Source organism: Vulpes vulpes, chromosome 14, assembly GCF_048418805.1.
Source record: "Vulpes vulpes isolate BD-2025 chromosome 14, VulVul3, whole genome shotgun sequence".
Lineage (NCBI taxonomy): Eukaryota > Metazoa > Chordata > Mammalia > Carnivora > Canidae > Vulpes > Vulpes vulpes.
In genome coordinates, this window is record NC_132793.1 from 35,594,604 (window position 1) to 35,621,796 (window position 27,193).

The 27,193-nt window shown below is 39.9% G+C and overlaps 1 protein-coding gene and 1 long non-coding RNA gene across 5 annotated transcripts in view; one reads left to right on the forward strand and one right to left on the reverse strand.

Moving 5' to 3' along the window:
* The window catches only part of LOC140595395 (uncharacterized), a 130,550-nt gene extending 118,066 nt beyond the window's left edge, over window positions 1–12,484 (reverse strand). The window contains exon 1 of the long non-coding RNA XR_011996964.1: window positions 12,008–12,484. This is a non-coding gene — a long non-coding RNA (uncharacterized lncRNA). The remainder of the gene's footprint in view (window positions 1–12,007) is intronic.
* The window catches only part of SNAP25 (synaptosome associated protein 25), a 79,139-nt gene continuing 63,170 nt past the window's right edge, over window positions 11,225–27,193 (forward strand). The window contains exon 1 of one of the 4 annotated variants that reach the window (XM_026012282.2): window positions 11,225–11,735. The gene's annotated coding sequence lies outside the window, so the exon portion shown is untranslated. Of the gene's footprint in view, window positions 11,919–27,193 lie in introns of all 4 variants that reach the window. The other 3 variants (XM_026012283.2, XM_072736386.1, XM_072736388.1) reach the window with 3 other exon arrangements.

A 27,193-nucleotide genomic window follows, 5' to 3' on the forward strand; every position in this document is an offset into this window, starting at 1 on the left:
ACTACCCACTGAGCAGGAAGCCCAACATTGGGCTCCAACCCAGGACCCCAGGATCATGACCTGAGCTGAGGGCAGATGCTTAAATGACTGAGCCACCCAGGCACGCCTCTGTTAAATTATTTTTTCTTTCTATTTCTCAGACTGAATAATCTTAATTGACCTACCTTTAAATTTTCTAGTTCTTTCTTTAGCCAGCTTAAATCTACTCTTGCCCTTTTCTAGTGAATTTTTTATTTCAGTTATTATATTTTCAAGCTCTGGAATTTCTATATAGTTCTTTCTAAAAATAATATCTATCTCTTTATTGATATTCAGTATTTGGTTGAGTCATTTTTCTAGTATTTTCTTTTAGTTCCTTAGACATAAGTTCTTTTAGTTCTTGATATAGTGATAATCACTAATTTAAATTTTTTGTCCGGTTGGTCCCATATCTACGTGTCCTCATGGTAAGTTTCTCTTGATGGTTTTTCTTCTGCTTATGGGCCATATTTCTTTGCATGTTTCAATATTTAGTTAAAAACTGTACATTTAAAATAGTATAATGTGGCTACTCTGGAAATCAGATTCTGCCACCACCACCCCCAGCATTTATTACAGCCACTGTTTGTTAGTTTGATGACTTTTCTAAACTACTTCTGTAAAGTGTGTATTCTTTGTTGTGTGTGGCCTGAAGTCTCTGCTCAGCTAACTTAGTGATCAGCTAATGAGTGGAGAGATTTCCTTAAATGCCTGGAACCAAAAATCCTCACAATCTTTGCATAGAAGCTCTGTTGGTGTGCTAGGGTAATGTTTCAACACTCTAGCAGGCAGTTTACAACATTGCCCTGGTCCTTACTTTCTGCTTTTGCAGAATCTCAAGGTCATGCAGAAAATAGGACCTTCTCTCATCTTTCCTGGGCATGTGCATCTGTATGAATTTCTAGATTCCTAGGAATGTATTGGAGTTTTTCAAAGCCCCTGTGCACATCTTATTTCTCAGGATTTCCTTTTAAGTATTTCTGTCAGCACATTGTTTGCCCCAATTATTATCAATACTGCCTCAGGCAGCTGCTATGTTAAACATTTGCTGCTGATTGTTTTTGACAAATGCCCTGGAGAAAACACTGTTCACCCTGAGTTCTGAGTCATATCAAAGAGAAGGGCTGCAAGTGGTAGCTTCCAGGGAACTTTCAAACAGGTAGAGACAATTCTCTTTGGATGGGGCTTCTGGAGACCTCCAAACCAATTATACTCCCCTCCATTATCTTTTAGGCTTCTAGGTTTTCAAGGTTACCACAGAACTGAGGAGGGGGAGTAGATACAGAAAAAGTTAAATGGTATGAAATTTGCTGTTCTTATCTAGATCTAGCCATTTTTCTCAAATAAATGCTCTCAAATTGTTGCAAGCCTTCAGTTAATTTCCACAGTTCTAAAAAAAAAATTGGTTTTGACAATTTTTGCCAATGATTTCATTGCTTTTATGGAGGAACAAATTTTGGAAGTCCTTACCCCACCATCACAAAAGTGGCTCTGCCATAAACACAATTATATTATTGAAATGTTGACTCCAACAGGCCTCCTGCCCAGATATTAGCTCTCACATCTCATTTTTCTTTCTTTTTTTTTTTACATCTCATTTTTCAATAGTAATCTAGACTCTCTCTAGCATTACCCAGAAAAGCAAAAGAGTTAAAAATACATTTCAGTATTCTTTTTTGTTCTTCACTACAAAAAGAAATACAATTTTAACAGACTGGGCAAACAAGTTTTTATAATTGCCAAGACATAAGATAGTCATTGTAGGTAGAACATTGCAGCCCACCCAAACCAAGTATGCCTTCTTTTTTTTTTTTATTTATTATTATTTTATTTTATTTTATTTTATTTTATTTTTTTAATTAATTTTTATTGGTGTTCACCAAGTATGCCTTCTTAAAAGTGTTTTGAAATAATTTTATAATTTTGCTATCTCTATTTTTTAAAGAAGATTAATAAAGTCATATTAAAAAATTAAAAAATAAATAAAATCGTACATCTTAGTGTTTATTCTTCTCCAAAGTAACTATTTTCAGTTTTAAGTTCTTGGTGTTTATAACTTTAATTTTAAAATATACACTTCTATTTCTTGATTTATGAACTTTGAATAAAATGTATTAACTCTCTTTTATTAAAGATTAGGACATGATCTAATTGGGTCTTTCTTATTCAAATACTCAAACCTTTTTTTTTTTTTTTTAGTCAAACCTTTTTTTTGGTTTTCTGTCAATTAACTTTATAATTTTATATATAACTTTATATATAATCATATATGATTAAAATTTCTTTCTTTCTTCTATCAACTTTATACTAATTCTATTAACTCTTTATCATAGAAAATGAGTCAATTGGGGCTTGTATATTAAATGACACCTCTCTACCTTGTCCCTTCATCAGCTCCTCCTTTAACTACCACATTCTGACAGTTCTACCATCACTTTTATAGGTGAGAGCTCATAACATTCATATTCTGTTAGGAAAACATAGTGAAATCTCTTGTGCTTGACCTACAGCTTGATTATAAACTTTAAAAATCAATAAATGGCATTTATAGCATCATGATTATATGAATACTATTTACTGTAGAACCAAGTAGTGAGTCTTTAAATATTCCTATGACACCAAATCTTCACACAAAGAAAATAATTAAGCAAAAGGGATAGATGGAAGCTCCTTCCTTAAGCTCCATCAAGAATCGCTCAAAATTGTGTCATATTTGGACCAAAAATGGGGATAGCTTGTTTTTCCTAGCATTTATAGGACATTTTAAAATTTTTATTGCTGCTCAAAGAGATCAATCTTATCAGACTAATTCACCTTTTAAATTACACTATTTGTTAAGTGATCTAATTTTTACTGATTTATTTCTATACTTGCTTCCTATCTTTGATCCTGGGAAAGAAATCCTATGTTATTTCTAACATTTATTATATCCCTAGGCTTCCTGAATTTTGTGGATTGTTGTTTTGCTGGCGTATATCCCCAGAAAATGTTTTTATTTGTAGACAGAGTGCATAGGAAGTAAACTTCCTGATTCTGTGTATGTCTGGAAATGTCTTTATTTTGCCTTTAATTCTTTATCAACATTTGGCTTAATACATATTTACAGATTGCAACTTATTTTTCTTCTAACACTTCAAAATTTATTCCATTGACCCCTACTGTCTATATTTGCTGATAAGAAGTTGAATGTTGATGTGATTTTTGTTTCTTTGTAGGCAACCATCTTTTTGTCCTCTATAGAAGTTCTTAAAATCTTCTCCAAGTAAAGTGGGAAATTATGCAAAAGAAGCAGCATACTCATTATATGGGATTAATTTATCGGTGAACAATGCTAACCTATTCTTATTAATAACTGAGTTGTTATTTAATAAAAAGTCATTGAGATGATAGGGAGAAGGAAAGGGGCAATATAAGAGAACTTGATTATCATTGGTCATAACAATAAGTCAAATGATTGTCTATTTTATGAATCAAGAATTAGCAATGTCTGCATACTATTTAGAAACAAAAAATACCCAAAGGAAAAGCTACTGTCATTGAAAATTGTTACCTATATATATGCTTATATATATCACATATATAAACAAATATATAACGTCAAAGGGAGAAAGTGTTATGAAGAAAAATAATTCAAGGTAAGGGAATAAAGAATGTTAGTGAATTGGAGGTTCACAAAGTTAGCTAGTTTGGATTCTCAGAGAAGACTCATTTGAAAAAGAAACATTTGAAGAAGTTAGATATGAGAAGATCTGGGGGAGAGTGTTTCAGGTAAAGGTAATAGCAAATGAAAAGGTCCTGAGGTGGAACTGTATTTGACTGTACAATGAATAAGAAGGTTAGTATGATTGTAATGGTGTAAGTTGAGACAGAGTGTGGGGAAATGAATTTGGATAAGAGGCCAGAAGTCTGATCTTGTAGGTTAGGAGAAAGACTTCTTAATGTGATAGGAACCATTAAACATTTTTTTAAAAGATTTATTTTTTAGAAGTGCCATCATGGGGGATCCCTGGGTGGCGCAGCGGTTTGGCGCCTGCCTTTGGCCCAGGGTGCGATCCTGGAGACCCGGGATCGAATCCCACATCGGGCTCCCGGTGCATGGAGCCTGCTTCTCCCTCTGCCTGTGTCTCTGCCTCTCTCTCTATCTCTCTGTGACTATCATAAATAAATAAAAAAAAATTAAAAAAAATAAAAAATAAAAAAAAAAAAAAGAAGTGCCATCATGGTAGCCATGTGAAGAAATTAGGACTAGAGAGCAATCAGGAGGCTACTGTAATAGCCCAAGTGAAAGATGAAGGTGGCTTCAACTGTGGAAGTTAAGAAGTGGTTGGGTTTAGAAAATGTATTTAAAATAGAGCAATGTTTGCTCATAGGTGAGATGTACATGAAAGAGACCAGTGAAATAAGACAAGATTTTCATCATGAGGAAATAGGTGAATGTAGTTGCCATTTATAAATATAGGAAAATGAGGAAGGGACCCATTTTGGAGTTAAAAACCACAAAAACCACAAATTCCACTTGGTACATGCTAGGTTTTATATCCATATTTGCTTTATATATTTTTTTAAAAGACTTTTTATTTATTCATTCATGATAGTCACAGAGAGAGGAGAGAGGCAGAAACACAGGCAGAGGGAGAAGCAGGCTCCATGCAGGGAGCCCAATGTGGGACTCGATCCCGGGTCTCCAGGATCATGCCCTGGGCTAAAGGCAGCACTAAACCGCTGAGCCACCCGGGCTGCCCTATTTGCTTTATATTTAAAGCAGGGATTGAGTTGGAAGTTGAATGGACCAACCAGAATTTAAGAGATAAATCAGGGCTGAATGTGTAAATATGAGAGCATTAATAGATAGATGCTATTTGAGATTCTAGAACTAGATAAAACACCCAGAAATGAGTGCATAGAGAGGAGAAAAGGTACATGACCCAGTCCAGAGGTGGGGAGATGAAGAAAAGCCAGAAAAGGAGAATTAAACAAAGATGTTTCTGAGTGCTAATTTAGCCAACAGGACACCTGCTGAGATTGTTAATTAAGAATGTAAGAGATGAAGAAGAGTGGAGGAAATCAACTGAGGCGTATATGTGTTCGGTTTGAGGATGCCTTGATCCTGAAATCTGAGTATTCAGTAAGAGGCTAGGAATATGACTCTGAAGCTCATGAGAGAAGATGGGACTGGTAATACAAAATTAACAGTCATATATATACAGACAATGGTTACACTCAAGTATTTGAGCCACATTCTTTTAATACAACATGTGGAGGAAGGAATAGGACATTGGGTTCTCTTGATGTACAATGGATAGTACAGGAGTCTGGAAAAACCGGAATTCTCATGTATTATTTTAAAATTAAAATAATAATTATTTTATGCATATCTAAGAGAATTGTGAGAATAAAATGAGACCATGTGTGTCATCACATTTTATCATTTGTACGGGGCTATACAAATGCAAGCTGCTAAATTTTCTACTCTTTGGCTTAGAGTAGAGAAGTTTTCATGGTAGAGAGTCAGGACGCATTCCTGGACAAATGGAGCTCCCAGAGGGCTTGTGTGGGGCTCAGGGAAATGTACAGCTTCACCTGCTGGGCATCACAATTTTGTTGCTTCAACTCATCTGCTATGGAAAATGAGGACAAGGGAGAGAACCAGAGGTAAGGCCACTTCATACAGCACTTTCAGAAATGGAATGAGTCATAAAGAGTGTCAAGTGAAGCCAGAGGTTTAGAAACATGGGAAGTCCAGAGATGTTTGGGTGGCTCAGCAGTTGAGCACCTGCCTTTGACTCAGGGTGTGATCCCAGGGTCTGGGTTCGAGTCCTGCATTGGGCTCCCTCTGAGGAGCCTGCTTCTCCCTCTGCCTGTGTCTCTGCCTCTCTCTGTGTGTTTCTCATGAATGAATAAATAAAATCTTAAAAACATATATAGTGTCCTTAAACTTACAAAAAAAAATAAACATGGGGAGTCCATTAGATATTACCAAGAGATCACTGATGCTACTCGCTGAGATAGTAGAGTGAAGAAAATGCTCTGGTGCCTGTTAGCTGGCAGAGTGGCATTGCCTTTCATGACCAAGGCTGACAGAATCATTCCAGATATCCTTTGTCTATTCCCAGACATATCTGTTATTCACCTCAACCCATCTCAACCTGATTTTCATTGCCAGAGTTCTTGGCTCCTTGAGTAAGTTTTTATTTAAGGTCTCTTTTCATTCCCTCAAAAACAGTGATCAACCTTGCTGTTCTGTTCTGACCTCCCTGGCTGACTCTTTCAAGCGTATTTTGAGTGCATCATCTTGACCCAATTCTGATTTATGCTACTTATTTGGTATTGATCTCTGAATTCCCTCCTTGGAATCCCCTCTGATCCCTCTGGAATCGTACTTGGCACTCTTTCCCTTTGACTATGTTGTTTCTGTTTATTCCAAGTAATCATCTTGCCAGCCTAGATCCCTTTTTTGGAATTCACCCCAACCAAGCCTTGTAGTCAGTGATCCATAGACTCATCCCATCAGCAAATGGACCCTGAGGCTGCTAATGAAAAATGTCATACATAAGCCACAATATGTTGAGGCAGAGAGGTTAGCTGTCAAAGGAGGATGTGATAGTTGATTTTATGGGTCAATATGTTTGGGCCATGGGGTGCCCAGATATTTGGTCAAACATTATTCTGGGTATTTCTGTGAGAATGTCTTTGGATAAAATTAATATTTAAATCAGTAGACTGACTAAAGCAGATTACCCTTCCTAATGTGGCGGGCCACATCCAATCAGCAAAAGGCCTAAATAGAATAAAGAGTCTGAATCTCCCCTGAGTAACGGAGAGTGGAGAGTTCCTTCAACCTGAACACTTTAAACTAGGACACTGGCTTTTTCCCGCCTTCATTTTCAAACTGAAACAACTGCTTTTCCTGGGTCTCAAGCCTGCTGGCCTTTGGACTTACTACACTATTGGCTCTACTGGATCTCCAGCCTGTGACTCACCCTAAAGATGTTGAGGCTTATCAGCTTCCATAATCATGTGAGCATATAATAAGTCTTTTTGTACATATTATACTGAGAGGGGCAAGGGAGAGAGAATATGTGTGTGTATGTATGTGTGTATATATTCTATTGGTTCTGTTTCCTTTTCTCTGGAGTACCCTGACTAATAGAGAGGGGATAAACTGATGGTGCTAGAAGAGTCTGTACTAAAGCATGACGATTATGAACTTGGGCCATGGGGTTCAAATACCAGCTGTACCATTTATGAGATGTTGAGTCAATGAATGAATGAATACAGATAAAGAAACCAAGGCCCAGAGGATTAAATTATATATATCTAGTTAGAAGCTAATGGGAAAAAAAAACAAAAAAACGACTCTCCATATTAAAGCAGCAGAGTTATGTGTCACTACTTAGAGAAAGTTAAAAGTCTCATCAAATTGATCGATTTGATTTATTTAACCAATGCTTCATGGTGTCAGACATGATGATTCTAAGTGCTTCACGATTTCCTTGTGAGTTGGTTATAGTTATTGTCCCCATTTTACCTATGAGATAACTGAGGTACAGACAGCTGACAGAACAAGAAGATTCTGAAAAGATTCACTGAAGGAATTCTGTGATCCCTCCCAAATAGCCTTTTTAAGGTTTCCTAATTTTGACTACCATGCTCTCCTTCTTTCTATCCCTGACTGACGACACGAGTTCTTCCTTCCTACTTGACCACAGCCATGTCTTGGCATTGGAGAGGGTTCTAGGATGCATCCATGTACAAAAGAGAGCCTATAATTTTGATGCATTAAGGAAGAGGAGTGTGGAAGCACCTAGCCTCTGGCTAATGGGCACTCTCCTCCTTTCCTACAGTGCTTTTCTTAGTAAAAACCAAAGTGTGATTTAAAACTCTAGGTGTATAGTTTTATTTCTTCTCTCCATAGCAAGCCAGAAACAGAAACGGATATTCCTGGTTCTTTTTCTACCTCTCACAAGATACGTCCCTACCTTAGTGGCTTTAGGGAACAAGGAAAATCGGGGGAGTTTAGATGGGGAGCATCTAAGCTTTCACTAGGTACTATTCATTCACTACCTGTAGATGGGGTGGGGGCTGGGTTAAGGGCTAGAAGAACATTTAAAGAAAAAGTGGTAAACAAGCCACGTGGAAAGAAAACCAAGGAATCAAAACAGTTGATTTGTCAAATTGCATATTCCTGTGCCCAAGCCTTGTGCCCTCATGGTGTTTTTGAAATATCGTTATAGGGTGTCATGCATATCCCAAAGGTGGACCTTGGAGAGGGGGTTTCTGAGCTGAGCAAGTAGCTAAACTACTTGCAAAATGGACTTTGGAAAGAACATATGATAGAAAGTTTTGTGAAAACTTATTGGGGTGCCTGGGGGTGCAGTTGGTTAAGCCATCTGACTATTGGTTTCAGCTCAGGTCATGATCTCAGGGTCTTAAGATGGAATCCCTGTATTGAGCTTCTCACTGAGCATGGAGTCTGCTTGGGTTTCTCTCTTCCTCTTGCTCTGCCCCTCCCCACCTCAAATAAATGAAAATAAGTTTTTAAAAAGAAATTTTTGTTATTATACTTTTTGAAGTCATCATTTTTCAGTCAATCATGCATCTTGCACCTTACCTGGGAAATACAAGCTAAATACCTGGATCTGGAACTATTACAAACTAGAATACTTTGGGGCATGTACTAGTAAAAGTTTTCAGAGACTGAATTAGCATAGTGTAAATATCCATCCAGCAGAGCAGGTAATTTTCCCATTACTCATCAAATGGGTTCCTAAGGATTAGTTACTCTACATGTTGGTTCTTTGTGGAAATAACTCATAGGAAGCTGAATCATTTCAAAGCAAATTTTCCATCAGCTTCCTTCTTTGTGTGGTTTAGGTCTTTATAGAGCCTGAATAACTTGAATCTGCTGGTTTCCTACTGGCAAGGATGGCTATGGATTTTTTTTTTTTAATGAAGCAATGAATAAACCCTAGGGGAAAAATCTCATTATCATATTTAAAATACATTGAGGGCTATCTGGTCATCCTTAGTAGACTTATATTTATCCAGTGTTCAGGTTTCTCAAATTTAGACTCTTCTATCTTTCCCAGAGCAAGATGAAGAAACTCCTAAACAGTGTCATTTTCAGCATAAGCAAAGGAAAGTGGAAAATGCTGCCACCACCACGAGATAATCCTTTGGGCCTGTGGTATTTTCTGTGAAGCTTTGAATCAGTCTGACTGTCTCCGCTTACGTGTAATATTTAAAGATGTCAGTGTGGGGCATCAGCAGTTGAAAATTCAGGATACGGAGCCAGTCTTCCCCAGTGACTGCCACATAACTTTTGCCTGCAGGATGAACCTATATCAGTGATGAATTTTATTATTTATTTATTTATTTATTTATTTATTTATTTATTTATTTATTAATCTGGGAAATCACCCACCTCCTTCATTCTTTCACAAAACTTTCTGCATGAATGACTTTAGTCTGAGGACCATACACATGTTTTATTTCTCTCCACTGCAGGCTTTTCTCCAAGAAACTTCCACATGCTATACAAGTGTCACATTTTGGGAAAAACAAAATTCTGACTATAAAGGATTTTGTAGTGACTCTGTATTTGCCACCACTTCTCCCAGCCCACCCCAGCTTGCTTTATAATGAAAGTGAGAACCATTGCCAGGAGTTTTATTGGCAATTAAGGATCTAAGGACCATGCAGATCTTTTTCTTCTTTATTGTATAAGAATCTTAATTGTTTAATGAATATTTAAGTAAACAAATTTCAGCAACATTCCTTGTTTTAGGAATCCTGCTTTAATAAAAATCCAAACACTATTTGTTAATTATTATTAAAAATATTAATATTTCAAAATATCCTTGGGTCAGGGAATCTTCAACAAACATTGCCTTCTACTTATTTCAATTAAAAGCATCCTTTATTAAATTCTTAAAGCTCTACTGGCTCTAAAAGGCCCCTTTACAACTCTGCTTTCCTCCTTTCCTTTCCCGGGATTGTCTCCAATTTTAGCTTGCAGTTAAAAACTTGAGCCTGGCTCTCAGGCCAGAGCGCGGGTGTGCAGTGCGTGCGCGCGTGTGTGCGTGTGTGTGTGTGTGTGTATGTTGGCAGGGTTGGGGATTGTGCCTTGTTTTTCCGGACCCGAGACAAGGATTTTCCATCGCCTGAAAGAGGCCATCGAGTTTTAACATTGCGAGGCACGACTTCTAATCGCATCCTTCCCGGAAAAGTACAAACAGTTCCTCCGCCGAGGTCCCCCACCTCCCACGCGCTCTCCAGCTCGCCCTCCCCGCGGAGAGCCCCGCGACAGCCTCCCCAACACCTGTGAATCATCCGAGAGGCTGCCGCCGCGCAACCATTTGCATAGCCCACCACCCGCCCTCCCTCGGTGCCTAATGCACAACAAAGGAGGACAGTTAGGATTATTTCTTTATGGTTATTATTTTTAATCCCTCATATGACCAGCACAGGTAGCCTTTCTCGCCCACGCGGTTTTAAGCATCAGAGCACTCCCCTCCCCCCCCCCCTCGGCTAGCCTCGACTGGTACCCAGGTTTGCACACGGAATGAACCACCAGAATTCTGTAGCGTCCCAGAGATCCTGGAATCCTCAGCCTTCCCCACTCCCCTTGGAAGTCTGGACGGTTCCATAAGGTCTGTGCGCGCTTCCGTGAACTATTCCTAAGAAACCCAACATAAAACCCCAGGTTCTGGTTGCATATTTAACCGAAAACAGCGTCATCTAGTTTGCCCTCAGCAAATAACTCTCAACTGCAAGCCTTGAACTCCAGGAAACCCACGCTGGTTAGGTTAACTGCCCTCCCCTCCCCCTCCGCCCAATTCATTTTAGATCTCTCAGAGATACTTGCTCTGACGTACTTTAAAATAACGTGTACGAGTCTGCCTCCCCAGCTGACCACATTAATGCAAACTCTAAACGCTGGGTGCTGCTTTGATAAAACGAAGAAATCACTCATAAAAATAGCAGCCCACGTAGCCTGGCCTTATATGGAGCTGCTGAGGGCTGACAGGGATGCCCCTTCGGAGCCGCTTCTTTAGAAAAAGCGAATTGCAGCTGAAATCCCCTCGACTACCTCCCCCACTTCTACTCTTCTGCCTTCCCCTCCCCTTCTATGACTCAACCAAAGACAACTCGGCAGGGGGAGGGGAAATTCTATATAACCGCATATATGTCGCAGATACAACACAATGTAGACACAAACGGATAACACACACACACACACACACACACACACAGAGAACATCAGAAAACTAGTCGCGAGGTAAATGTATTTGCCCGACATAAATGTGTTAAGATGGAGTCATAAGAATCGTCTCATTCAGGTGTTTACAGAAGACTGAAATACAAAGGTTTGCAGTAAAGCGCACGGGGAGCTGAGTCAAGCGGTGCGCACGCCTCGGCCCCGCCCCTCCCACCGCCCACCTCGGCCCCGCCCCTCCCGCCGCCCACCTCCCACCTCCATCCTCCCCCGCCCTCCCCGCGACACACTTCCTCCCCGCCCCTCCCGGACAGGGCTATTAAAAGCTGCTGACGTCAAAAGGGACGGCCATCTTTGATGAGGGCAGAGCTCACGTTGCATTGAAGACGAAACCTCGGAGAGGTCAGGCGCTGTCTCTCCTTCCCTCCCGGCTTGGCGGCTCCTCCACACTTGCACCCTGCAAGGGGCCAGGCGAACACCACCCTCTGCAGAAGCCAAGGTAAGGAGCCTCCGCCTCAGGTCGTGGTTCTGCTTTTGGATGGCTGCATACCCAGAGGGGACCACAGCCGAGGAGACCAAGTGAGCGTGGGCAAATACGAGTATTTGTGCACCGAGGGTGCGGTATTCCGTGTGTGCGCGTCGGGGCAGCTCCGGTCTAGGGGCTCTATAAAGTATTTTCGAGGTGAGCCGCTTGGGGAAGGGAGGAATGGGGACACTGCAGATGGAGCGATGGGGAGGAAGCGCAAGGATACATGCCGAATAATAACTTACTCTTTCGAAACAGTGGTGGGACTCTCTTCCATTTTGCGATGCAGTTTTCAGAGATGTTTAGGCTGCTGGTTTTTTTTTTTTTTTTTTTTTTTTTTTTTTTCCTGTAGACCAAAACAAGCAAACTCTGTCGTTCTGACCCTGTTATTTTGACCATTGTCGTTAAGGCGCTATTACCCAGCGAAGAATTAGGGAGAAGGCAGGTCGCGGGCGCAGGGGAGGCGAGAGAAGGGGGAGTTCCCGCCCCGGGCAAGCCGAGCTGCAGCGGCGACAGCAGCCTCCAGCCCCGCGGACTTGATTTATGCCGCCGGCTCCACGTCGACTGCGGGCTGGCGGGAGGCGGGCGGGTCATGCTGTGTGGGAGGGCTCTGCGGAGGGCTGGCGGGGGTGGGCTCGCCTCGGGGACTGCGGCGGCCCGCAGTCAGCACCCTGGACAGCGATGCCGAGGGCCGCTGAGGGCCCCCGCGGGCGCCCGCGACCTTTCAGCACCGCGGAGAGCGGCCCGGCAGCCTCGCCGCGTCCACCTGCCGCAGAGCTGCCTGGCCAGAGCTGCTGTCCAGGGCTGGAGGCCAAATTGCCTCTCTGAGACCTCGGTCTCACAGAGAGACTCCCTGACAGAGAAGACATAGTAGGTTAACAATTTTAAGAAAGAAAAAAATAAACCCTGCCGTAGGACTGCTTTGCAGGCAATTACCTGCTCCCATCCTCAGCTCCCGCATAGCTTAAAAAAGAAATAAGCCTACTTATAGACTTCTCATGTTGCCCTCGTCCCTTTTTTTAAAGTAGAAAGTAAACACATTTTTAAGAAAAATCTCTTCATCCTCCAGTCAGATATCAAGGGTTTTGTTTGGTTTTGTTTTTAACACAGAGTATATTTGTCTGCACACCTTGGGTGGGCATGAATGAGGTATATATGAAGATACCAAAATGATCTGTTTACAGGAGTAATATATTTCTGTATATATTTCTATTTGAGATATATATATATATATATATATAGTTAAACTAAGCAGAATCAACTTTAAGAATGAAGCCCTCTTCTTCCTCCTTCTCTCCCATCCTTGTAATTAGGCATGTACATAAGCACACACTCACAAAATACATCTCAGAAATATTACAGGTCCTACAAGGTATAGATTTAACCTCTTTTGCCATGGTTTCAGAGGGAGTGGAAGTGTTTCCTATGAACATTGGTTATCTCAGGCCGATAGTTTCTGATCTGGACATTATTAAGACTGGTTTTCCTCAAAATCCAACTATGCCCTTCAGGGTAATGCAGGTGTTAGACTGAAACTGGACTCTGACCTAAAGATCTACTGCAATTTCTATTACGGCACTGCGGGATTTTGCTGAGACAGTGATAAGTACTTTAATCATTTTCTACTCTGAGCCTTGGGGCCTCTGAGTGAACAAAAATTACCAAGGAATATTTCCTGTTGTTTGATATAACTAAAATTGTCATAAAATACCAGGCGCAAAACTGTACTATTTGAATAATTGTTAAATAAGAGTAACAGCGTCATATGTAGGAATCTATGCAACGCATTAAAAGAAACACTGTCATGATCTTTTGAAAAGCCTCACATTAAGATCTCGGATTGTTTTTGTTAGTCATAATTCCAATGATTTCTATACTAGAGCTGCTAAAATGGTCCTGTCCATATAGAGGAGGTACTTTCATTCCTAGCTATTTATTTCCTAATGTTTTTCGATTTTATGGATAACCTATTTGTTTCCATATAAGTACATATTTATCTGTTACTGTATATGGGTGTAAAATTAATATTCAGGGCTATGTATGTAACTCCATGGAAGAATTTTATAACCTTGCAATCCGCAAACGAAATAAACAACTGTATTTCAGTGATAGGAGGAGGGGAGAAAAGATGGGTAGGAGTCTTTAAAAATGCTTTGACTTCATGCTGCATGTCCAGACAGCTCTGCGTAGTTGCGTCAAAAAAAAAAAAAAAATCCTAACAGTGCCAGAATTACGTGCTTGGACATTAGTAATTACTGCTGGGTTTGTTTGCTAGTGGAAGACTGGGGGAAATGGGGGTTAGGGGGGTGGAGGTAGAAGACTGCAGTGAGGCTGGCAAAGGGTAAAGATCTGGAAAGAAGTGGCAATGTGCACAATTATGGAGCTAATTCTAGAACAGCTTACTGAGAAATTAAAGAAAAACATAATTGAAGCATGAATTTAACATTCATGTTATTGAATGTTAAATTTTTCAGGAAAAAATGAAGAGATTTTCTATTTTAAAATTTAAACATCCAGGGCAATACGGCAAGAAGAGGCAGGAGCAGATGGACATAAGGATGTGCCAGGAAACATTCATGTAGATCCTCTGATGGTACCTGCTTGTTTGTGCATTGGCATTTTCTGCATTATCACTTCGGCATTCAAAATACGAAACCATTTATAATCTTAACCTCTCCATGGTAAAATCCCCCAAGAATTTACAATTTTATTCCTACTTTGTTAAACATGCACAACCACACATGCACAGACACAATAAACTGCTTCTTAATTAGCTTGTCTAAAGACATTCCTAAACTCTAGGTGTTAACCCCAGAGTGATGGTTATCAGCCAGAAGACATATTTCTGCCAGTAGCACCTCTTCCCATAGCAGGCAGCCTTCAGCAGAACATGTAGGTTTTGATGATTAGTAGAATGAGAGATAACTTGAGAAAGAGGTTGAGAGAGGAGACATGAAGGATAAAAATAGATAAATCTGCTTTTTATATGATGTACTATGAATAAACTATTTTTCTCATATTATGCAAATGCTTTTCAATTCTATAAAGGTAAGAAAATTGGTGTTGTCAGCTTCAGCGTAGATACATTTCTGCAGTGTCATCCCTTGTCAGCAAGGACCAACCTGATAGGAAGATATTGACCAATCAGTGAGCACCAGATACATAAATGAACCCCATAGAGGATATAAAGTCTCATGCTTATATGGTCTTTGACCTCAGTAAGTTTAGCCGGTAGTAATCTTAGTAAAAACAATAAACAACAAAAATTAACAAATAATACCAGAATGAAATGCAATGAAACAGTGGAAGAAAAATCATTAAGGGAATACATGATAATTTGCCCAATGAATGTTACCAGAAATAAGGAGGGTAGATTCTAAGGAGGACAATATTGCATTGGACTAGAATGATTTGAGCAGGGAAGCAGGAGTTCAACTGGCTTTTGGAGGTTGAAGTGGGAGAGATCTGCTGAGTAGTTATAATATAGGCAGAATTACAAGTAAGGCAAGCCCAAGTTATGGACAGCAAATATCCATCCATTTGGGTAGTGGGAGCTTATGCTGGGGAATATGCTGGAACAGAGACCTGAAGCCTTCTATGAAAGGCCTTGAATACCAATTTGATGATTTAGTGCTTTATTTTCTAAAGTTGACTTCAGAGCAGAAGCTGATATAATAAAGTAACCGGGTCCTTTTTAACATCTGAGAACTAAAAAAAAAAAAAAAAAAAAATCTGAGAACTGCTATTCTCAGATTGGATTACATTTGCCTTCTTCCAGAAATAAAGGAGAGTTAACTGGTATAAAGGATGATTAATTAGAGGAAAAAAAAATAATCCTCATTTAGGCATCTTTTAGAATCTCTTCTCAGGATACACATGGACTTATGAGTCCTACCAGGAAGTTAATTGTAAGTTTCAAATTTTTAGTATTGACTAGAACAAATTATTCAAGATGAGCACCTACCAGAAAGATTAAAAAGCAGGTCAAGAATCCAGAAATGAGAGGTATCCAGAAGGTACACTTGAATGATAAATATGTGGAACACTCTCTTGCCTCCGAGTATTCTGCATTGTCAAATACACTGGTTGGATGGATGAAAATAGATGCCAGTTTTTCTGTGCATGTTTCAGGCAGCATGACACATACAATCAACCCCAAGTAGCTAAAACTGAAAAAAATATATATAGTAAAATTTTGGAAAACGGAGGTGAAGTGGACGGAATATCATATTTTTTTTCCTTCCATCCTAGCTGACTTTGCTGAGTACCCTCACTCCAGGGCTAGCTCGAGGTCTGAATTATACCTATTTCATTTTTAATCTTGTGGTTACTACTCTCACAGCAGAGCTTCAAAATTCCAAATGCTGTCAGCCCTGCTGAACTGAAATAGTCAGTGGCTTCATGTGGAGGAATAAATGGCAATTGCAGACATAGATCTTGTTGCTATTTCAGTTCTCACTAGGAAGTGTCAAGGGACTATCCTCATCTGTTCTTCACCAAAACACTGGCAGGTGAGACATCCTTAGGATAATATGTTGATTTCCAAGATGATTCCCTGGAGGAAATTTGGAAATAGTGACGTTTCAGAGTAGGTTATTAAACTGAATTCAGGGGGCCTTCCAAGTATCAAGAGGGAGAGAAGAGATAGATACCACATAGCATTGAGGAAGCAGGACATGGTAAGTGAAGGAAGAGTTTTAAAAAACAATTAGTTGTAAAAGAAGAAAGAGATTTCAGAGAAATTTCCAGAGAACACAAGCTGCAGTGTCAGAATTACTATACTATCATTGCTATAATGATAATAGCTACTCATTTCTACATAATTTTCTTCACAAGGATTTCGAAGCACTTCACGCAAAAGTACAACTAGTTTCTGATTTCTAAATGGATGATGCAAACCATAGTGATAGGATGGGTTCACATATGATATTAGATAACATTTAGTAAGTCATAGATCTGATTTAGAAGAACAGAGATATCCAAAGCAGAAATTAATCAGAATAGGCCTATGGCGGAGAAGAGTGAGCCTCTAATTCTAAAAGTTTTTACCTGTACTAATTCACTGAATCTTCATAACAACCCTGTAATCAGGGTACTATTATTATTTCCATTCTACAGATGAGTAAATTGAGGGAAAGAAAGACTAAGAAACTTGCCTAAGATCACAGAACAGAGCCAGGATTTAAATGCAAGTACTGAGTCCAGAGACTAAGCTATTAACTATTATGTGACCTCTTGCATCTTCTACATTTTTCATATTGGTCGATCAGGCACAGAGAATATACATGGTTTCTTTTCCAATATGTTTTCTTCCTCAGTTGGGCTTCAGGGCATGATGGTAATCAGGAGCCAGGAGATCTGGTTCTAGCCCAAAAGAATCTACTTGTAATTTCTTGTTTGGGAATCATACTATCTTTAAACGAGTCACTCAACCACTGTTGAACTCAGTTTGTTCATCTGTAGAATGACAGAACTGGGCTAATATTTTCCAGTATCTCTACCATTGAGAAGTTAATGAAATCAGTGCTGAAAACTCTGGATAATAGGTTTGGGTCCAGTGATCTGTTGATCTCAGGCTGAGAATTGCCTTAATATTGTTTCAGTACCTGATCTGACTCCCTCCCCCATTAAAAGATTAATTTATATTCACAGCCTCCCTCCTCCTCAATCTCTTTCTCCCACTTCTCTCTTTTTCTTTCCTGCCTCCCAATAATTACTTTGACATCATCTTTCTGAAGTCTTTACACTCAGACTTAAGAAATCCTGGGTTTTTCCTAAAAGTCCTAATCTGAGCCGTTAGTGTTTTGGGTATCTTTGATCCTTCCCAATCAGATTTATTGCTGTCTGGCACAGACTATATCCTACAACCTGCCTAAACATTTTTATAAGTCTTTTTCCTCCTAATTAACTGGTTGTTGTTGTTGTTGTTTTAAATCCTTTTCTAGACCCCTTTTCATGATCTCCCATGTTGGACTTAAAGAAATTTATTAGATACTATTTTTTTCATTTCTCTACTTTCTTCCTCTGCCACTTAGAAAAAGAAAACACTTTCATAGAGTCTGTGAGCTCTTAAGTACTTAAAACACAACACTTCATATGACCTGAATCACATGGTATTAGTAGCTAGCTCAGAAACTAATCAAGTTTGATGATGGGTTAGGTGCGGGGAGGTAAAATAACATTTCAAAAAAGCTTTAAGGTCAAGGGATGAGGAGAAGGGGAAGCCTTAAAGCTTATGAGATTTATAGTTCAGAGGCTAATAGCTGGCAGTACAATGTCTATTAATTAGACTCATAGTCACATGTGAATTAAAATCCCATGTTCCGGAAAAGCCATATTCTCCTTGTTGCTACAGTCCTGTTCCTACTGCAGTATTTGGGCATCTTTTCAGCAGAGTAAAGCGTGGTATACTGCAAGAGGAGATCTTAACTGATTTTCTTACTGCTGACTCATAGAGGTTAGCCTCAGTAGTGATTAACTGATGATAAGAACAAATCTGTATCCCTTAAAAAAGAGGAGACAATCCTTTTTAAGGGTTTGTATTTCCTTTTAAATGCTTAACAATCATTCTAGAGAAATTCAAAGTGAATGACAATGTCAGCACCGGATTGATGCTGCATGACAGCTGCACTAGATTTAGGGATTGATTTCTGTGGTCGTGGAAAAATATACATGATCCTCTTAGCTAGTAAAGGAAGCCAAATTCTGTTTCATGTGAAGGGGGAACTAAAGCAACTCACTAATCTTTTCTTCTGCTTTTGGATTTTTGTTGTTGTTGTTGACCTGGATTTGGTTCCTATTCCCCAGAGATGGCTAATTCTTTCATATCTTAAATTGAGACTGCACTTTCTGCTGATTCACCTCACCCATCCTCTAAAATGGTTCATTGTATACTTGAAGAGCAAGGTTATATTCCTCACTAGAATGGTCATCTAGTCTCATCACTTCCCCATCACTTCCTATATCCAAATACCACCACTCACAGATTTTGAATTTGGGAGATGACTTTTCATGCCCACAGGTTGAGTGAGTGGCTTCTATTCTTTGCTGACAACAGCACTTCAGAAAATGAAAGCCTTCAGAGATGTCCCCCTGAGCCCTGCACTCTGGCCTCACCCCTATTTCAGAGAAATCTCTGGGTGTAGCTCTGAGAATTCTGCAAGTTAGATGGAATTCCTTTTTTATGGAGAATCTCAGACCATGCTGTGGATTTCCTTTCTTCATATTCATCTTTTGTACAGTTTCAAAAAATAATGACTGACAAGTTGCAAAGCAGCATATTGAATTTCTCTGCAGTTAGTCCAAGATCGGTCTGACAGCTATAAGTAACCCACACTGCAACTTCTCCATTGACAAACAGAGAGTAGAGGGAAAGAAATGCCTGTGAGTCTACTAGGAAGACTATGCATAGTCCTGTCAAGTGGATTTTTTATTTTAGTGGAAAAGCCTATTGTAACTTCACTGTAATGCTAGAAATCAAGATAGCATTCCTGATTTAGGCCAGAAAAATTGCTGAACATATCCACTTTTTTTTTTTTTCAAATTCCAAGATGACTGTCCCGTGTTCCTCAAACATAAATCAGCTGTCATTATGGCACTTTTCATTAATTAATTCAACAAATGTTTATTGAGCATCTTTCATGTGACAGGAAAACACTGTACTGATTACTGAAGACAGAGCAGTAAATAAAGCATGCATGTTTCTGCCCTCAGTGCATTTTTCTGGGCGCCCCATTTTGAGGTATTTTCATTTTAGAAGACATGTTTCACATAGGATCCCTTTTTGAATCTAATATATTAACCCAACTTAGAAAAGAACTTGGCTCTCTATTCAAAATGTGCAATTGATTGAAGGTTTCTACTAAGTGCTCAGTATTCATAGCAAGATTGCTACATCATAAACAGAATATGTATTAAGAACCAGCCTATGTCGGGCTCCCTGCATGGACCCTGTCTCTGCCTCTCTCTCTCTGTGTCTCTCATGAATAAATAAATAAAATCTTTAAAAAATAACTGTTTTAAAAAAAGGGACTCCTGGGTGGCTCAGTGGTTAAGCGTCTGCCTTCGGCTCAGAGGTGATCCTGGAGTTCCAAGATCACGTCCCACCACCAGCTCCCTGCATGGAGTCTACTTCTCCCTGCCTATGTCTCTGCCTCTCTGTGTGTGTGTGTGTGTGTCTCTCATGAATAAATAAATAAAATCTAAAAACTGTTTAAGAACCAGCCTTAGTCGTCAAGGAATTCAGTAAATATTTAAGATATGCCCTTATGTAAATTCGTCTCTATTAACATGGATATCACTAAAATTTCCTTTAAATATCTGTCTGTATTCCTGTATCCCAGTCTATTGAGATCTCTCCCTATATATATCATTCCCACCACTCATGGAGAAAAGAGGTCAAGCTTTAAGGAATGTGGGTGGTACTTCCTAGGCCAGAAAACCTAGCCCCAACTATAAAGTTCATGCAAGAGTAGGGTGACTGAAAGAAAGAGCAGCATCTTTTTGATGACAGTACTCCCCAAATCAAGCTACTTCCCTCCTCTGAGAACTTCCTGTCATTAAAAGAGTTTCAAATATTTAGGATCAAGTAAAAATATGTGTTAGTTCCCCAATTCTTGCTTTTAGAAATTTACCTCTTCATACCAATCTCCCTTGTATGATTTATCACATTGCTTTGTAATTGCATATTTATGCATTTTTCTCAACAGACTATAAAAGTTTTTGAGAGAAAGGGCCATATGTTAACCATCTTTGAATCCTTGGTAACAGTGCCTGTCACACACCAGGTAGACAGAAAATGAATGAATGAATGGGAATACCAACTACCCCTTTGCGGAAAAAGGAATTCTACTGCTGTAAGTAATGCCTACTTTTATTGACCAAATGTTATAATCAGAACAATTCAGGAATGCAGATTCACCCTAAACATTGGAATGGAGTTTGTCCCAAGGAAGCACTTATGTTCACCCAACTAGTTGCCCAACTTTGGCAGATAATTTATTTTTCTCATCTGCTCTTTTATCACAAATGAATCAGGGGTTAAAAAGCTAAGGAAGACTCAGGTAATTCTCAAGAAAGTGTTGCCAAAAGCAGGTTTATATTCAGAGATGAATAGCCGTTGCCTTTGAGTGATTTAAGTCAGTTTCACATACAGAGCCAGCTTTTTAACATATAAAAAATACATGGTTAAAATTCTTTACTTTTCACTAAGATGAAAATGATATTTTTGATGCTCCTGTCTACACATATCATAGTTAACAGGGATATAGATTGGTGGCTTCAGCTAACTCTCATTTTCAATGTCACATATTTGCTGCTCTTCTGTTAGAATGGCAGCATGGTGTACTTGATGTTGAGTTTGCTTCCCAGAGATTTTCCTCAAACATGTCAGCTTCTAACTTTTCCTTTCAAACATCCAGTGTTCTCTTGCCTAGGAAAGAAAAATAAACGAGGCATGATGTGGTAAATCAGTCCCACTTGTCTTTTAAAAAAAAGCTGTTACCAACTAAGCACTGAATTTTGCATTTCTCTTGACCTAGCCATTGTCATGAAACAAGTCTAAAACCACTGTTCAGTTATCCTGCACCCTATTCTCTCCAGCTGAGAACAAAGATCCACTGAATGACCATAAGAAAAAAGTAACTAACTTATTGAATGACTGTGGTATGGTGCACTAAATCCTTGACATACATTGCCTCATTGAATCTCTATAACACCTTAAAAGAGTTTAAAATTCTTGTCTCTGACTGCAAGGTCTATGTTTTTCCCACCACTCTATGAGTTTTCCCATCAGTTACATACAATCCATTGAGATCTTCTAACAGAAAGTGTGCTCCTGACCTGTAGAACATGAGTCAGTAAAATCCAAAGAACTCTGAGTTCTCCGGACTAAAAAGTCAGGTGAGATATCGTGGTATGAGGAACCAGGAGAAAGTCAGCATCTAGACAAGCTCATTGAGCACTGGATTGAGAGAAATGGCTGCATACGTAGCCCATTTCTGCCACTGCAATTATATGACCCTGACCAACTTACATAACCTGAACTGAGCCTCAGTTTTCATGTCTATAAAAAGCAAGCAATAGCTGCCTTGCATATGTCACGTGGTTATCATGAGACTTAAGGGAGCTAATGCTTGTGAAGTGCTATTCCCTTCACCACTCTGGGAACAAGAAAGAAACTGTTGTTATTATGTACTATTAGCCATCATTTGCAATGCCAGATTTCCAGTGTTCTTTATTGCAGGTTATGTTAAGGCCATATACTTCTTTTCCGCTTTATAATGTTGAATTTGCTTACAGAAATAGGTCTTGGTATCACAGTATTTTTTAGCTTGAGCAGCATGCATGATAAAATGGGAAAATGTGTCAACATTCTTTGGTTTTTCTATTTGGGGGAGGATTTTAAAAATGCCTTTGCATAGCATCTCTGCTTGCAGAATGGCCTTGTGAGTCTCAAGATAGCATTTGGAAACCCAGGAGGCTTAGTTACGGTTTAACTAAACACTGGTCCCCTCTTGCTTGGTGCCTGGGGACTTAAGGCCCTTAAGGAGTTAAAAAGAGATGGTATGCAAAATTTTCTGCTATTCTTTAGCTTAAGAAAAAGAAATTTGCTGTAAGCTACTTAGTGAATCCTTACTGAAGCTACATCTGTTGGCTTCATTATGTATTCAGCTTTGTGTTAGGTTTTTTGTCGGCAAGGGTTGGATTCCTTATTAAATACTGTGTGTGTGCATGTGTGTTTTGTATGTGCTCACAATATGAAGGCAGAGAGGTGCAAACAACAGATGTTTTCTTGCAGCCAGCCTTGGGTACAAGATTCCTGCATGTCTCACCTCATTGTCAAAACCTTTAGCTTTATTCATAAACCAATAAATATGAAACCTGCATGGGTGAGTTACATGAACTGCAAAATGTATGCTCCTAAGTCTCTCTTTTTTTTAAAGAAGTAGCCAACCCATTTTTTTTATTTTTTATTTATTTATGATAGTCACACACACAGAGAGAGAGAGAGAGAGGCAGAGACACAGGCAGAGGGAGAAGCAGGCCCCATGCACTGGGAGCCGGACGTGGGATTCGATTCCGGATCTCCAGGATCACACCATGGGCCAAAGGCAGGCGCTAAACCGCTGTGCCACCTAGGGATCCCTGCTCCTAAGTCTCATTCACAGAATGACTTCTTTTCAAAGTTGGAACAGGATCTCAAAGCAACCCTGACCGTGGCGATAACCTCAGATTCTGCTTTTTGGAGAAATCTTGTGAATCTAAGGCTAGAGGATTAGAGAGCTCTTTGGGAAAAAAATTAGAAATCCACATTGTCTTCTGAGCATCTACTGTGTACTAGTTATTATATTATGATTTACTGTAGTTAGTAGTCTTTTTTTTTTTTTAGATTTTATTTATTTATTTTAGAGAAAGAGAGCATACAAGAGTTGGGGGGGGGGGGGCGTGGCAGGAGGGAGAGGGAGAGAGAGAAAATCTCAAACAGGCTCCTCACTGAGCACAGAGCCCAGGTGGGGCTCCCTCCTGGACCCTGAGAGCATGACCTGAGCTGAAATCAAGAGTCTCCTGGCTAACCAACTGAGCCACCCAGGCACCCCCTACTGTAGCTAGTATTATACTTAATTTGTGCAGCAACCATGTGGGTGGGTGTTATTTTCTACACTTAGAGATGTTACTGTCTGACCAAGGTCCTGTCAAGGTGCTAGGTGCTGCTCCTCCCTTCTCCATGAACCAGTGGATACATAAACAGGGATTAGTGATGAAAATATCAAGCTTTTTGCTTGAGCCTGGTCGAAAAAAAATGGACCAGCAGCCAAAATTAGACTAGTTCTGTTCCAAATCTACATATTGGGACCCACCAAAGAGAAAGGGCCGCAGAGATAAGTGTAATCAGACTGAATAGCTAGAAAACTAAGGTTCTATCTTTCTCTTCCACCCAAACCTCTCGAAGCACAGAATATTTCTCAGGAGGTTTGCAGCTTGGAGGAGCAGAAAATACAACCTTGCTGTAAGCAGGTAAATCTGAGAAAAAAAATCAAGTTGGAGGAGACGGGGTTGCATTTTCCTAAGCTGGGACAAATAAAGAAAGGATTGGAGAGGATGATAGAAGCTATCTTCGCAGTACTGGTCTTCCCAAAGAGTGGAGGTTCCCATTTTAAGGGACAAGGTAGGAATTGATGAGTCTTTGATCATCAGAAAATGGTTCTTCCTTCTTCCACATAGATAATAGAAGAGAAAACTTGAGTTTGACTTTAAGATCTTAAGTGCAATTCTACGGACCCTCCACAATCAGTGACCCATTACTTTAGGTCATTGATTTAGGTCATTGATTCTTAGGCTAGGGTCTTTGGACCAGCGGCATCCACATCACCTGAGAGTTTGTTAGAAACGCAGTTCTCAGACCCCACCCCACACCTACAGAATCTGAAACTCCAGTGGAGTGGGGGGGGGGGGGGAACAGAGTCTGTGTTTTCATTACCTCCAAGTGCTTCTGAGGCATGCTCAAGTTTAAGAACCAATGTCCTAGAGATCTTAGTAACTCCTTTAAGTGTTCACGTTCATCCTAAAGTGGGTCTGATGAGGATGAGGTGTTTCTACTGTTCTCTGCCTCACAAAAGCTGTGACTAGGGACTCAGAAGAGGTGCTATTATTCATGAGAATGAATTCAAAGGATAAAGAAGGTGAGTATTCACAGCATGAGGACAGGGGTCTTGGGTGGGGGACAGAGGGCTCCTTTGTTATATTTTTCTTCCCCTGCAACAATGGCTCAACTGGCTCCTAGAATCTTCCCCCCTAAATCTTACCAAAATGTAAAATCTCACCAAATGACAGGACAGCCCCTTCCTTCTTTCTGCTGTGCCAGCCTGCAGCCTCTGAAGGACATCAGAGAGGAAAATGTACCCACTGTGCAAAGGATAAAGCAATTCCCATTGCTCCTCTTTGGGCCCTTCTATAAACTGTCATGAGTACAAGGAGGAGACCTGGCCCCTTTCCACACATCCCTGCAATTTCTGGTTTTCTGCTCTGGATCACAGCACCAATTGCCCTTGGGGGAAAGAAAGGATACTTATGGCTCACATCACCCTTCTTTTCTGCCCCCCCTCTCATGTAGAATCACACATTTGGGTTGCTGGGGCAGACCTTACAAATGACCTTTTTAAAAGATGTTAAATGACTAGGCCCAGCAACAAATTACTTATCAAAGTCACAGGGTGAACGTTGCAGCCAGGACTCTTAACTCACAGTTCACTGCTGCTTTTACTGCCCTGGACTGCCTTGCCCCTTCTGCCTCCACCTCTTTCACATTTTCTTTCCAGCACAGGTCCATACTTCAGTCTGGAAATCTCTCAGTCTGCTGTTACCCTCAGAGGTCTTTGGCCTCAGATGGTGACCAAGCATCTGTAAAAGCAAGGTTGAAACATTCCTATGATTCGGAGCTGCCAAGCAGAGCTTGTTGCTTGTGTTTATTTGGTTTTGCACATGACAAAAATTCAAATACAAGTGGGTTAGACAAAAATGGAGATTAATTGTCTTACTCAAAGACTGTGAGTAAATGTTGAACAGTCGAACCATGGGAAGAGCAGAGAGGTGTTCAAACACTAACAAGGCTCTCTCTTTGCCTCCTGTCCCTGCTTCTTTCTGTACATTAACTTCACTTTCTCTTGTGAAAAAGCCAGTTCCTCCTTCCACATACCCGAAACATGGGCACCCAATTTGTACTTTTTACACATCCACTATGGAAAAGGCACTGCCATTTGTTGTCTGTACCCCATGTTAAAAAAATCTCGGGGAGGGGCGTCTGGGTGGCTTAGTTGGTTAAGTGTCTGCCTTTGGCTTAGGTCATGATCCTAGGGTCCTGGGATCGAGCCCCATAACAGGCTCCCTGCTCAGTGGGGAGCCTCTCTCTCTCTCTCTCTCTCTCTGTCTCTCATGAATAAAATAAATAACATCTTAAAAAAAAAAATCTCAGGGAAAGCCTCTGATTGGTCTAGCTTGGGACCAACACCAATCAGTTGTGAATGTGGAGTGTTAGGGAAGAGTATGACTTATGTGCTGGAACAACATGATTCAACTGGGGGTGGAACCAGTTTCTTGGCAGACATAACAAGCCACATTATGTGTCCTATATACACAGACATGATTATTATCAGGTCATTTACCAAATATTTGTATTAATTCACCCTGTAAGTATTTAAAGACACTTGTTTCTTTTTTCCAAATTGTTTCCCCCACTATGTCCTAATTTTTAAATCTTTATGGCAGCTCTGGAAAGGAAGATGTAGAAGGGGGAAAAAAGTCATTTTTCAGAAATAAAAACTGGAGCCTATGAATTCGCCCTGAAAAAGGCAGTCAAATTAGTCAAAGGCAGAGCCAGCTCAACGATGAAGGTTGGCCAGATGTCCAGTTCTGCTCCTAATTAATGGATGGCAAACTAATGGCCCCTAGGCTTAATACCATTCACCAACTTACTTTATTTGGCCAATGCTGGCTTTGCAGATATCTTAAATATGATCGTCTTAAGGCAGGGTATGTCTCCTCCAATTCGCCATAGAGCCTAACACTACATGTCTTTATGTACCTGGTTCAATCCACACAGTTCTATTATCTTCCCAGCCCCTATAGACATTCGAGTTTGCTTCTGCTGCCTACCAAAGTTAACAGCATTCTTGGTGGTTCTATGATCTGCCAAAATCAAATACAAGTTTCTTGGGTTATTTTGCCACAATTTTCCCCTAGAGATGCCTTCATAAGTTATGTCAATATTTTGAGAGACAATATTGGGCAAATAAGTTGCACTAAATAGACCAAGCAGTTTTTACTTTTTAAAAAATCTGAATAGAATTAGCTTTTTGTTTTTCCCGCTGACCCTGCTGGCAGTCTGGTGACACCTATGGATCCCTTTGCAAAGTGATATTTTTTTAATGTATAAAATTGAATACATAAGATTTCATAGGAAACAAATTATATTGAGATATGTTTATCAAAGTATTTTTAAATTTGTGATATAGTAATATATTATCTTTTAAAAAGTACAGCATTAAATAGCAGTATTTGGTGGAGAGTCTAATAATGACCACAATTTCAAGTAGTAATAAGAGTATACATTTTGAGATACCTGTAACAACTGTGAAGTGATATGGAAGTCATCTGCGATTTCTACTGGTGCTGCATCAGGGGTCGGGATCCCCTCCAGCACTACCAGTGTAGAGGTGGGAGTAAGCCAAAGGAGAGGAAGGAAGGGTAGATCTGCATGTCATGTGGGCATAAGCGATACTTGGGGTTCCCTGAAGCAGTCCTGGGGCTACGGAGCTCCCACTAAATTCCACAAACCAGGGAATTTAGGCATGGGTTATTATTACCCTGCCAAATTTAGAGCCTCTGGGCTTAAGTTTTAGATATCCTTGGGTCAAGAAGGTGCCTGGAACATCTCT